This window comes from Giraffa tippelskirchi, chromosome 1 (genome assembly GCF_054371585.1).
Source record: "Giraffa tippelskirchi isolate mGirTip1 chromosome 1, T2T-mGirTip1v1.2.pri, whole genome shotgun sequence".
NCBI classification, from domain to species: domain Eukaryota; kingdom Metazoa; phylum Chordata; class Mammalia; order Artiodactyla; family Giraffidae; genus Giraffa; species Giraffa tippelskirchi.
Genome location: NC_137275.1, coordinates 207,534,415 through 207,547,869, shown reverse-complemented (window position 1 = coordinate 207,547,869; position 13,455 = coordinate 207,534,415). Strand labels below are relative to the sequence as shown.

The 13,455-nt window shown below is 35.6% G+C and overlaps 1 protein-coding gene across 1 annotated transcript in view; it reads left to right on the top strand.

Annotated features, from left to right (window-relative positions):
- The window catches only part of LOC145519746 (uncharacterized), a 48,928-nt gene extending 39,344 nt beyond the window's left edge, over positions 1-9,584 (top strand). Inside the window, exon 4 of the mRNA XM_081524451.1 lies at positions 9,453-9,584. The gene's annotated coding sequence lies outside the window, so the exon portion shown is untranslated. The remainder of the gene's footprint in view (positions 1-9,452) is intronic.
- Positions 9,585-13,455: the final 3,871 nt, after the last annotated feature.

Here is a 13,455-nt window from a genome sequence, read left to right as displayed (position 1 = left end):
TTGTTGAGAATTTTGCATCTATGTTCATTAGTAATGATGACCTGTGATTTTCTTTCTTTGTGGTGTCTTTGGTGCCACAGAATAAATTTAGAAGCATGTTTTGCTCCTTGAGTAGAACCTTTGCAATAGTGACCCAGAGATGTGGGTCTTAACAACAGCACATCTCCACCTCTCCCACCCATCTCAGTGTGGTGTTTTTCTTTATATCTTTGGTTGTAGAAGATATTTTATGCTAGTCTTCAGATCATTCACTGATAGTTGCTCTGAAATAGTTGTAATTTTGATTGCCTGTGGGAGGAAGTGAATTCAGGGTCTTCCTAATGCATTGTCTTGTCACTCTTCAGTCCCTCCCAGTATTTTAAAGATGTTACTTTATTGTCTTCTAATTTGCTTAGTTTCTGATGAGAAGTTGGCTGTAATTTTAATTTTTGTTGCTCTGTATTTATTCCTTTTGTTACTTCAAAAAAATATGTTTTTCAGTAGCTTATCTGTATTGTATCCAAGTGTGGTATTTGTATTTGTTAAGATCTGCTGAATATTTTGGTTTGATAGCTAGATATCTTTTGACTATTTAGAGGAAAACAATAGCCATTATCTCCTTAAACTTTTTTATGCCCAGTTTTTTCTTTTTTCCATAACTGTTGTTGTATAAGGTTTAGTCCTGTTAACATAATACAACAATTCTCAAATACTTGGACAGTTCAGTGCAGTTGCTCAGTCATGTTCGACTCTTTGTGACCCCATGGATTGCAGCACACCAGGCTTCCCTTTCCATCACTAAGCCCCGTTTACTCAAACTCATGTCCATTGAGTCGGTAATGCCATCCAACCATCAGATCCTCTGTTGTCCCCTTCTCCTCCTGCCTTCAGTCTTGCCCAGCATCAGGGTCACATGGACCACAGCCTTGTCTAACTCAGTGAAACTATGAGCCATGCTCTGTAGGGCCACCCAAGATGGATGGGTCATGGTGTTGAGTTCTCACAAAACGTGGTCCACTGGAGAAGGGAATGACAAGTCACTTCAATAGTATTCTTGCCTTGAGAACCCTATGAGCAAAATGAAATACTTAGGCATGTTCTTTCATTTTTATCACTCTCTTTCTTGATATAGTTCAGTTTTAAAAATGTCTATTAAATCTGATTTTGAGTTCAGATGGTCTATATTTTGCTGTGTCCAGATCATCTAGTGTTTGTTTTTTTTTTACTTCACTTTTCATGTTGTATATTTGAATTGTAAATGACTCCCATTTACTTTTTTCAGTTTTTAATCATCTATTAAAATCAATTCACTCATTGTTTTTAGTTTTTCAGAATAAATTACTTCAACATTGCTTTAGTCCTACAGAGGCTCTAATTTTTAGCCTCCCATTTACTGCCCCATGGGATCCTTTAGAGTAGCAAATAATGCGTTTTGGATTCAACCAACCATGTGTTCTGTATCTGTATATTGATCTGAGTCTCCCCACAATGTGTGTGTGTGTGTGTGTGTGTTTTCCTATGAAAATGCCCCCTCATTGTAGGATCACTCTTACAATCTTGAACTACAAGCACAGTTGTTTTATCCTAGTAAGACTTCTCTGCTTTCTGCTTGAAATTAATTCCCTCTTGGACCTCAATAAACTGGGAGATGTTTTGAGGGGGAAAATCATTTAGAATGTGGAGCTCTCCTAGTTTGCCATCTTCATTTCAAGGATCAGGAAGCATTTATTTGTTCACATATTAGGCTGCCAGCCACATGTTTAAACATTTAAAAAATACTTAGCCTATCCAATATTCATAATTTTTATTGGCAGTTGTGTTTGTTTAGCAAAACCTATTCCACCAATATAATGGATGGAACCCATGTATTTTTTAGCTGCCCTTTATGCTTTAAAATTGGCAAAATTTTCTGCCATCTGGGTTGGGAAGATCCCCTGGAGAAAGGAAAGGTTACCCACTTCAACATTCTGGCCTAGAAAATTCCATGGACTGTATAGTCCATGGGGTCACAGACTCCAGCATTCTGGCATAGAAAATTCCATGGACTGTATAGTCCATGGGGTCACAGAAGAGTGACTTGCCCTTTCACTTTTACAAGAGGTAGTGTTGTCTATGTCAAGTATTCCACAAATTTTCTGCCGTAATTATGGAATTGGCAGATATCTTGAGAGTCTTTCAACAACTCTGGAAAATTTAAATGGATATTGTTGTTGTTGTTGTTGTTACCTTTTATTTATCTTTTATTTGGGAGATGGGGAGGGAGTGCATACAAGGGCTCAATGGCTATTTCCTTGTTCTTGCTGTTGTTTATGCTAGTGTTGTTGACTTGCATATATTTATAGGAAAGTTTTAATCAGTTATCACATTCAACTTTTACATTTAGAAAACTCACACATGTTAGATTGTACTGTATATCTCCACTTATTTGCAGGTATTGCTTTTCCCTTAATCATAATTATGTAGTTTAATCAGAGTTGTGAGTCAAATATCTTGCCCAGCCTTTTGACCTAGTAATGATTATTTAATTCATACCATGATATTTAGAGTCCTTGTCAAGGAATTTTAGAATTGGAACTTAAGAAAACTAAGTTTTTAATTCCCTGTGGCAAAACTATAAATACATAAAGGCCATGATTACAGCCTCATGAAGACATCTCTAACGAGGGAGTTAAATTAGCAAAGAGAAATAGAGACAGATGAGAAAAAAATTTAGAGTCTTGATTGCATTGTCCCCTGATTTTAGCCATCATTGAAGCTTATCTGTCCTGTGCCAAATACTAATTTTCTTTGTATTACCTAAACTGGTTCAGATTAGGTTTCTCTGTCCTGCATTCAAAAGAGAGCTCTGGACCTTATCTGTATACAATTAATTTATCCTTTTACAACTAGCTATACCACAGATAGTTATTATTCCTATTATCCAATTTGTAAAACCAAGAAAGGAGAAATGTAAATAACTACCTCACTGTCAGTTAAAGAGTAAGAAACTATGAAATTTTACTTCGAGTTATATGCTTGTGGTAAAGAATAAAATGTAGAGCAAAAAAGCAGAAGTTCAATAAAATATATTTTTATATCTGCCTTATTTCCTTGCTTTCTCTTCAGCAAAATGCTTACTTTATGCTGTTTCTAACCCACTTAGTAGCATAAACCCTAATTGTTTTAAGAGAGTAGCTCTTCCATTGCTATGCTTAATTAAAGGTCATGATTAATTGAAATTGTGACAGCTTATCACTGCTCCAATTTACTTCTAATTGTAGGGTACACTGAATTGCAACTATTTATGAAACTACATAAGGATAGTGGTTAATTTTACTGCCTTGACCAGTACTTTGTTTGCTATTGCTCTAATCAAGATTTTCATCTACCTGAATCAGACATTACATACTCAAGAACTGAACATTTTCTGCAAAACACTTTGGCTGTATTTGTATATAACCACTTCAATAGAGAATTAGAGGCATGCCGTGTATTAGCAGGCTTCGTAGTTGAGCAACTCCAAAGTAGTGATCTGTTATAAATAATTGTAGGGATTATATTGAATAATGGTCATTTTATTTTATTTATTTTTTTTATCTTTTGCCTTTCAGCATGTGAGATCTTACCAGGGATCAAACCCACGACCCCTGCTTTGGCAGCACAGAATCTTAACCACTGGACTGCCAGGGAAGCCCCTAATGGGCATTAAATGTGCTCACAGTTGACTGGTGTTGCACTCCAGCACTCTTTTCACTTTTCACCATAGATAGCTGGTAATGTGGTAATAAGCAAATATGCCTTCGCTATCCAAATTAACAACCTCAGGGACACTTACCTGATATGTCTGTAAACATTTAACAGAGTGAAAACTTGAAGAATCATTGAATCAGTCACAACAGGTAATGTTTTGGTAAGAAAAATCCAAAACTCAGTGACTTAAAATAACAAAGATTGGGACTTCCCTGGTTGTCAGTGGTTAAAAATCTGCCTTGCAATGCAGGGGAAACAGGTTTCATCCCTGGTCGGGGAACTAAGATCCCACATGCCTTGGAGCAACAATCCCACGATTGCAACTACTGAGACCGTGTGCAACAACTAGAGAATCCATGTTCTGCTACAAAGATCCCACGTGATGTAACTAAGAACCGATTCAGCCAAACAAATCAATAAATTTTTTTTTTAAATAACAAAGGTGCATTTTCACTCAGGTTTTGAAAGAGATAGCACATCATATATTAGAATAACAAAATACCACATCGGAGTATACTATCATGGATTGTAAAAGATGTGAGGAAAGAGAAACCTCAGATACTACTCTAAGGAGGATAAACACAGTTGTCTTGAAAAGCAATCTGGCATTATTTATTGAAAATAAATGTATGTTTGCTCTGTGGTTTAACAATTCCACTTCTAGGTATATATCCTAGAAAAAGTCTCGCAAGGACTGTAAGAATGCACACATAATCCTGGGTGATAGAAAGGGAATAATATTTGTAGTGTAATACTTTTACAGAAATTGAATCATTTATACCATAACTACTCTCTCTATATATTTAATAACACTGCACATATACTTGACTACCAATATGAAACTCATAGCATAGTTCCTAAAGAATCAGCAAATAAGAGTGGTGATGAAAATTGAGAAAATTTAGGTATAAAATGCCCTGTGCTAACCTAATGATGGAAAGAATAGTGTTATAAAATGAAGATTATAATTTACAAATTCTTTGATCCGTTGTCAAATCAGACAACAATTTTCAGAAAGATCAGGGGGTCAAAATAATCTCTAAAGACACATATTTTTGTTCCAGCCATTATTTTTCCATTTTGACCAGGCATACAAGAGAAATTTATTTATCGGTATGGTCATCACAGATGAAATATATTTTCTGTACCTGGGGCATCTATTCATCCATTGAATTAGCAGCTTAGTTCTTATTTTATTCTAGTCACCAGGATGTAAAAAAGAACAAAATTTTTGTTTTTCCTTTACATGCAGAGATAATAGAAAAGTTAGAAAGTGTATTAATAATAAATGATTAGGAACCAAAATTATGATGGAATATATGATAAAATATCAGATTCAGTTGGAATGAGAGACAAATACAGAGATTAGAATTTTGGAAAACTATGTCAGTGGTTGCAGTGGAAATTTTCTACAGCTAAGTACACAACACCTACATTCATTGCTTTTAATTTTGTCAATATGGACTGTAGCCCACCAGGCTCCTCCATCCGTGGGATTTTCCAGGCAAGAATACTGGAGTGGGTTGCCATTTCCTTCTCCAGGGGATCCTCCCAACCCAGGAATCAAACTCAGTTTCAATTATAGGCATTACAGGCAAATTCTTTACCATTGAGCCACCAGGGAATCCAATTTTAGTCAATGTCCACTCTTAAATGAACAATGCAGAGAAGCAGAGGAAAACGATAGAATGGGAAAGACTAGGGATCTCTTCAAGAAAGTCAGAAATAACAAGGGAATATTTCATGCAAGGATAGCATGATAAAGGATAGAAATGGTAAGGACCTAACAGAAGCAGAAGTGATTAAAAGAGGTAGCAAGAATACACAGAAGAACTATACAAAAAAGATCTTAATGACCCAGATACCCATGATGGTGTGGTGCTCACCTAGAGCCTGACATCCTGGAGTCTGAAGTCAAGTGCTTTCTTAGGAAGCATTACAACAGACAAGTCTGGTACAGATGATGAAATTTGAGCTGAGCTATTTAAAATCCTAAAAGATGATGATGTTAAACTGCTTTACTCAATATGTCAGCAAAATTGGAAAACTCAGCAGTGGCCACAGGACTGGAAAAGGTCAGTTTTCATTCCAATCTGAAAAAAGACAATGGCAAAGAATATACAAACTACTGTACAATTGCACTTATTTCTCATGCTAGCAAGGTTATGCTCAAAATCCTTCAAGCTAGGCTTCAGCAGTATGTGAACTGAGAATATCCAGATGTTCAATATTCGCTGGATCATAGAGAAAGCTACGAAATCCCAGAAAAAATATCTGCCTCATTGACTATGCTAAAGCCTTTGCCTCTGTGGATCACAACCAACTGTGGAAAGTCCTTAAAGAGATGATAATACCAGACCACCTTACCTATCTCCTGAGAAACCTTATTGCAGATCAAAAAACAACACTTCCCATCTCTTTAAGAATTTTCCACAGTTTGTTGTGATCCACACAGTCAAAGGCTTTGGCATAGTCAATAAAGCAGAAATAGATGTTTTTCTGGAATTCTCTTGCTTTTTCAATGATCCAGCAGATGTTGGCAATTTGATCTCTGGTTCCTCTGCCTTTTCCAAATCCAGTTTGAACATCTGGAAGTTCATGATCAACATACTGTTGAAGCCTGGCTTGGAGAATTTTGAGCGTTACTTTGATAGTGTGTGAAATGAGTGCAATTGTGTGGTAGTTGAAGCATTCTTTGGCATTGCCTTTCTTTGGGATTGGAATGAAAACTGACATTTTCCAGTCCTGTGGTCACTGCTGAGTTTTCCATGTTTGCTGGTATATTAAGTGCAGCACTTTCACAGCATCATCTTTTAGGACTTGAAATAGTGATGGACAGGGAGGCCTGTGTGCTGCAGTACATGGGGTTGCAAAGAGTCGGACACTACTGAGCGACTGAACTGAATTGAAGCAACAGTTAGAACTGGACATAGAAAAATGGATGGATTCAAAACTGGGAAAAGAGTACATCAATGCTATATATTCTCACCCTGTTTATTTAATTTATATGTAGAATGCATCATGTGAAATGCTAGGCTGAATGACTCACAAGCTGGATTCAAGATTGCTAGAAGAAATATCAATAAACTCAGATAGGCAAATGATACCACTCTAGGGGCAGAAAGTAAAGAAGAACTAAAGAGCCTCTTGATGAGAGTGAAAGAAAAAGTGACAGAGCCAGGTTAAATCTCAACATTCAGAAAACTAATATCATGGCATCTGGTCCCATCACTTCATGGCAAATAGATGGGGAAAAGGTGGAAGTAGTGACAGATTTTATTCTCTTGGGCACCAAAATCACTGTGGATGGTGACTTTAGCTGTGAAAGAAAGCTATTACAAATTTAGTGTATTAAAAAGCAAAGGCATCATTTTGCCAACAAAGGTCCATATAGTCAAAGCTATGGTTTTGACAGTAATCACTTATGGATGTGAGAGTTGGACTATAAAGAAGGCTGAGCACAAAAAAACCCATGCTTTTGAACTGTGGTGCTGGAGAAGACTCTTGAGAGTCCCTTGGATTGCAAGGTGATCAAATCAGTCAGTCCTAAAGGAAATCAACTCTGAATATTCATTGGAAGGACTGATGCTGAAATTCTAATACTTTGGCCACCTGATGTAAAGAGCTGACTCATCGGAAAAGACCCTGATGATGGAAACATGGAAGGAAAAAGGAGAAGGCAGCAGAAGATGAGATGGTTAGATAGTATCACTGACTCAATGGACATGAATTTGAGCGAACTCCAGGAGATAGTAAAGGGCTAGGAAGCCTGGAGTGCTTCAGTTCATGAGGTCACAAAGAGTCAGACACAACTTAGCAACTGAACAAGCACAACAACCCACCCATCAGCCATCCATAAATATTAACTGATAGGTTTCTATTACTTGCAACAAAAAGTGTCCTGCATTTTAATATTTAATACCCACGATAGCAAAACCTCTTCCTTATTGAAGCGTTTATTCTAGCTGTGTTGTCAGAATTTAGAGATGGCCACTGCCTTGAGATTGAAAACAAATCAGCTGGACTCCTAATTTTCCCCCAAATAGGGACTTGACTAAATGTGCATTATATGGCTGATTAAAACTAAATATTTAGCCCTCTTCTAAAATAAAATATTTTCTATAGGAGACAAATTTCACCACACATCTGTGAAAAGGTCAGATGAAGCAATTGTAAATAAAAATCAATTAGAATCAACATTTCCATCTGTCAATTCTTTTACCACTAACTAGCATTGAAAGGGCGGAGAAGGAAATGGCAACCCACTCCGGTACTCTTGCCTGGAAAATCCTATGGACAGAGGAGCCTGGTAGGCTGCAGTCCATGGGTTCGCTAAGGGTCGGACATGACTGAGTGACTTCACTTTCACTTTTCCCTTTCGTGCATTGGAGAAGGAAATGGCAACCCACTCCAGTGTTCTTGCCTGGAGAATCCCAAGGACTGGCGGGGCCTGGTGGGCTGCCATCTGTGGGGTCGCACAGAGTCGGACACGACTGAAGTGACTTAGCAGCAGCATTGAAAGGGAGAAGGCAATGGCAACCCACTCCAGTACTCTTGCCTGGAAAATCCCATGAACGGAGGAGCCTGGTAGGCTGCAGTCCATGGGGTCTCAAAGAGTCGGACACGACTGAACGACTTCATTTTCACTTTTCACTTTCATGCATTGGAGAAGGAAATGGCAACCCACTCCAGTGTTCTTGCCTGGAGAATCCCAGGGACAGGAGAGCCTGGTGGGCTGCTGTCTATGGGGTCGCACAGAGTCGGACACGACTGAAGCGACTTAGCAGCAGCAGCAGCAGCATTGAAAGGATTTTTCTTTTTTAAGATTCATATGTCAATTCTAACAAGATATAAATTTTATTAAATAGTTAATTGAACCATTTCTTTGAGTTTAGGGAAATAGGTTTGGTTTTGCAACAGCAGTGATTGAATTCTGTTTGGAACCTGAGACCAAAGAAACACAGAAAAGTGATTATTGACAAATGTTTGAAACTGGAATGATGAATTGCTATTTTAGAGCCTTGCCCCTAAAAGTAAAAGGAGGAATGCCAGAGTTTTAGTTTAGTAAAGTGGAGAAAGCAATCTATTGAATTGTCTGTTGATGTTTTTGAGACAACTGAATATATTTAAGTTCCTCCTGGGTAGCTCAAATGGTAAAGAATCTGCCTGCAATGTGGGAGACATGGGTTCAATCCCTGGGTCAGGAAGATCGTCTGGAGAAGGGCATGGCGATCCACTCCAATATTCTTGCCTGGAGAAGTCCATGTACAGAGGAGCCTTGTGGGCTACAGTCCATGTGGTCAAAAAGAGTGGGACACGACTAACTGACTAACACTAACCAACTGAATGACTAACACTTGAATATATTTGCTTTTTCTTACAAAATATACTGTTTAAAATTCCAAGTGTTCCAATTTATATTCCCAAATAATTTCTTGTATAATACTTATGTTTTTATTTTAATACTATTAGTTATAGAAAACTAGTAAACAAATAACATTTGAAAACTTTAATGTAAATAAATACAAACAGAGTAGTCTATATACTTTTGACATTTTTTATTTACACACACACACTTTATATATACATTGTATAGATTTTTGAAATCTTATTTATTGACAATATTTTTAAGTATTTTCCATGTCAAAAATTAATCTCTAAACCATTAATATTTTTATTTAAGTATAACTTACAGATAATATAATTCTCAATGATGTTTAACATATATTTTATTTGTTGTTTAGTTGCTAGGTCATGTCTGACTCTTTTGTGACCGCATGGACTGTACCCCACCAGGCTCCTCTGTCCATGGGATTTCCCGGGCAAGTTTACTGTAATGGATTGCCATTTCCATCTCCGGGGGATCTTCCCAACCCAGGGATTGAACCTGAATCTCCTGATTAGCAGGTATATTCTTTAACACTGAACTACCTGGGAAGCCTTTAATATATGTATGTACGAATATATATTTGTCATTCCCTCTGATACTCCCCAATGTTGGCATATATACTCATGTAATGAACACCCCAATCATGATAAAAAATTATTTTTTCTCCCTGAAGAGAGTTGCCTTCTGCCTCTTAGTAATCACTAATGCCAACTGTCCCATCTGGTCCTCCTGTGTCTAGCAACCACTAATCCAATTTCTGTTCACTAGAGATTGCTTTTGTCTTTTCTAGGAGTTCATAAAAATTAAATAATAAACTGTCTATTATTTTGTATCCAGCTTTTTAACTCAATATAATGTTTATGACTTTCATTTATATTGCATATACTACTAGTTCAGTTTTTACTCTTGAATAATATTTCACTATATGAATATGCCATAATTTGTAATCCATTTGAGTAGTTTCAAATTTTTGGCTAATATGAATGATATTACTGTGAACACTTGAGATAAGTCTTCTGTGAACATATGTAACATTGTATTAATAGTTATATTTCATTCTTATATCAATATATCTGAAGTGTTTATTTTCCTGTTTTGATCTTTTCCTATCAAGACCAATTCTGATATAGATGAACATGTTTTTATCTAAATAATTTTGCACATAGTTATTTACTGAAACTTAAATTCCTAGAATTTTCATTGCTTGATCAAGAATTTTGATATATATAGATAAATATTATATCAAAATTATTGGGCAAGTTCAAAATTCTGCTTTTATTTTTTCTTAAGTAGAAAATGAGGAGTATAATTCATTTTTTCTTTATATTGCTAGAGATAGAGTGTGGAAATATTGTGGTGAAAATTAGGGTGGTCAAATGGAGGGATATGCAGGTAGATGGATACTTTGTCCAGTATTGCTTTAATTGAATTATCATGTACTTCTGGAATTTTTTATTTTCACACACACAGTTTATATATACATTGTATAGATTTTTGAAATCTTATTTATTGACTTAATATGTCTTGAGTATTTTCCGTGTCAAAAATTGACTGTTCCTTTAACATACAAACACAACATACACAGTGCATATATACATATATTAATAGCAATTTATATTCTTTCTCAAGTATATAGTTGCATTTATGTATGCATGAGTATTTATAAACCTCAGAACTAAAGAATCAAAAATATTTAAATAACTTCTAATGTATGTGTGCCTTTTCCTACTGGGCAGCATTCTTGAAACAGCTCCTTATTTCCTTTTAATAGGCCCTTTCCACACTGTGTGCAGTCTAACTTCCCCTGAATGAAAAAAACGTGCAATGACTACCACTCAGATATACACTCCCCCAATACTGTATCATAAAATAGAGACACAAATAAACAGCAACCTCACCAAATCATTTCTGATGGAGTAGCAGCATCCCTACTGTCAAGCAAGCTGCAAACATAGTATTTATATTCAGCAGATGAAGCAGCAGTGTTTTCATGCAGTCAGTTCTGTAGATCCTTTTTGTCATGGTTCACTGCTGTTTAGCTCTGTGCCTCATTCCATAGTTTCTAGGAGCTATATAATATTCTTTCAGAAAGTACTGTTTTTGTTTAAATTAACTTGATGCTACATTTCAGTTGCTTTTATTTAAAAAACTTACAGATAAATGAAGTAAACCTGAGCATAGTTTCCCACTTATATAAGTCAACTGTCTTTCCATTTCTATGCATTTCTTCTTGATGTTTCTTTTTTCTATTATTTGTCTTATGGCAGATAGTCATCTCTCTTACACATGGAAATAGTTTATCTACCTTTATCAGTATTATAGCTTGATTCATTTTCTTGATTAAAAGGTATAGTTTAAGATCGAAGGTCATGTATATTGGGCAAATTCTTTTCCTCCTTCTCTATGTGTAATTTCTATATTTCTTATTTCTATACTAGTTCATCTTAAATGTAAAAAGAAAAATTCTTATAGTTAGATCATTGTTGGAGCAGACTAGTTCTTCCTCTTTGTATCTGATTTGTACAACTTTCTTTCTAGTTCTGTACAACTGTGCAGTTTTCTAGGAGAAATACTTCTCATAAAACTCTTCCCTAATGGATTATTAAAAGTGTCTACTGACATGAGTGTTTTAAAACTGTTTTCATGCATTTTTGTCTTTTTAACCTCATAAGAGATGTATAATATTGTCAAGGATATCTTTATTTTATTAATTTGCAATGATACTATAAAAAGTTGAGAAAAGTAAGTTTATAGGATTTGGAAATAATTATTAGAATTCTATCTTTGAGTAATGTTATTCTATTAAATTTCCTAGGAATCAGGAATTGAACATTTTAATTTAATCTTAAATAAGTAAAATTTATTTAATTTAAATAAATAAATCCCAGTATAACTGCCTTCATTTATTTCTGTCACTGTCTCTGTCACTTTTCCATACTATAATGAGATGTGTTCAGGTATCTTTAAACCGTATTCTTTTCCTTTTCTTTTTTTATAGCTTTAACTTACAGAAAAATTTCAATTATTGTGTCATAACCTTTAATTTTTGTGGAAGTAAATTTCATTTGGGACATGGTTGCTGGCATCACAGGCTTCCTAGGCTGTAAAGAATCCCCCTGCTAATGCAGAAGATGTGGAAGACACAGGTTCAATAACATCATGCCCCATTACAGTCTCATATTTGTGTCTGTGGTTCCTACAAACAAAGACATTCTCCTATATAATCACACTATAACCACAAAATCAAAAAATTGACAATAATGTATTCCTACTGTCTCTTCATAAGCTATCTACAATAGCCCCAATAATGTCCTTATAACAAAATAGACACTCCAGAATCTGGTGTTATACTTAGTAATAAGATCCCCTAAGTCTCCTTTGATCTAGAATAATTTGTCTATCTCTATTTGATTTTCATAACTATGACGCTTTTGAGAATTCAGGCAATATTTTTTGTAAAATGTTATTCAATTTGAGTTTTGCCTCTTAGGCAGGAATATCAGAAATGTAATGGTGTTTTCTTCTCAAAATGTCCTATCTAATGGCATAGTATTTTGACTTTTCTATTACATAGCTCTCTTGAGTAGAATCTCACTAGATTCTCCATTGTAAAAGTACTTTGGTTTTACTTTGTAATTAAAGATTATTTTATAGAAAAGTACTTTTAAAGTATATAAATATTCCAGTGTTCATCAAACTTACAAATTATTCATGTATTCTTTTACATCATGATGGACTCATCAACTTCTATTGAGTATCAGATTTTATTATCATTATTTATTTTGATACTTAAATTGGCTAGTGTAATCAGCTTTAGGCTGGCTTCTTTGTTCTTTGTCCTCTTCCGGAGCTTCCTCTCACATGAATGCCCTCTCTTCAGGATCAGATTTTGACATCCTGCCTCAGATTTTGACATCCTGCATCTGGCTTGACATCCTGTATCTGGTTAGCATCACTTCCACTTCCTATCACATGGGTATCTTCTTCCTCTTGCTTAGGCTCTGACTTTCTAATCTGGGTCACCGTGGCTCCCCTGACTCCCCACCATGTCCACACCAAACAACAATTATTGGACTAAATATTTCAAGTAGAGAAGGAAAATAGGAAGAGGGGAGATAGAAGGTGAAGAGAAGGGAAATAGATATCTTAAAATTATGAATAACAATCGAGTGAACAATATCTTGATTTGCTTTTGCTTTGTTTCCAGAATCAGTATTTCTTACAGGGTTCAGTGAATTGTGCTTTAAAACTCTCATTTTTTTCCAGTTTGTGATAATAACAGATCCAAGTATAGAGACTGCAGTTGGAGACTAAGTTTTGACCTGTGTAGTGAAATCCTCTTTGGAACATGAACATAA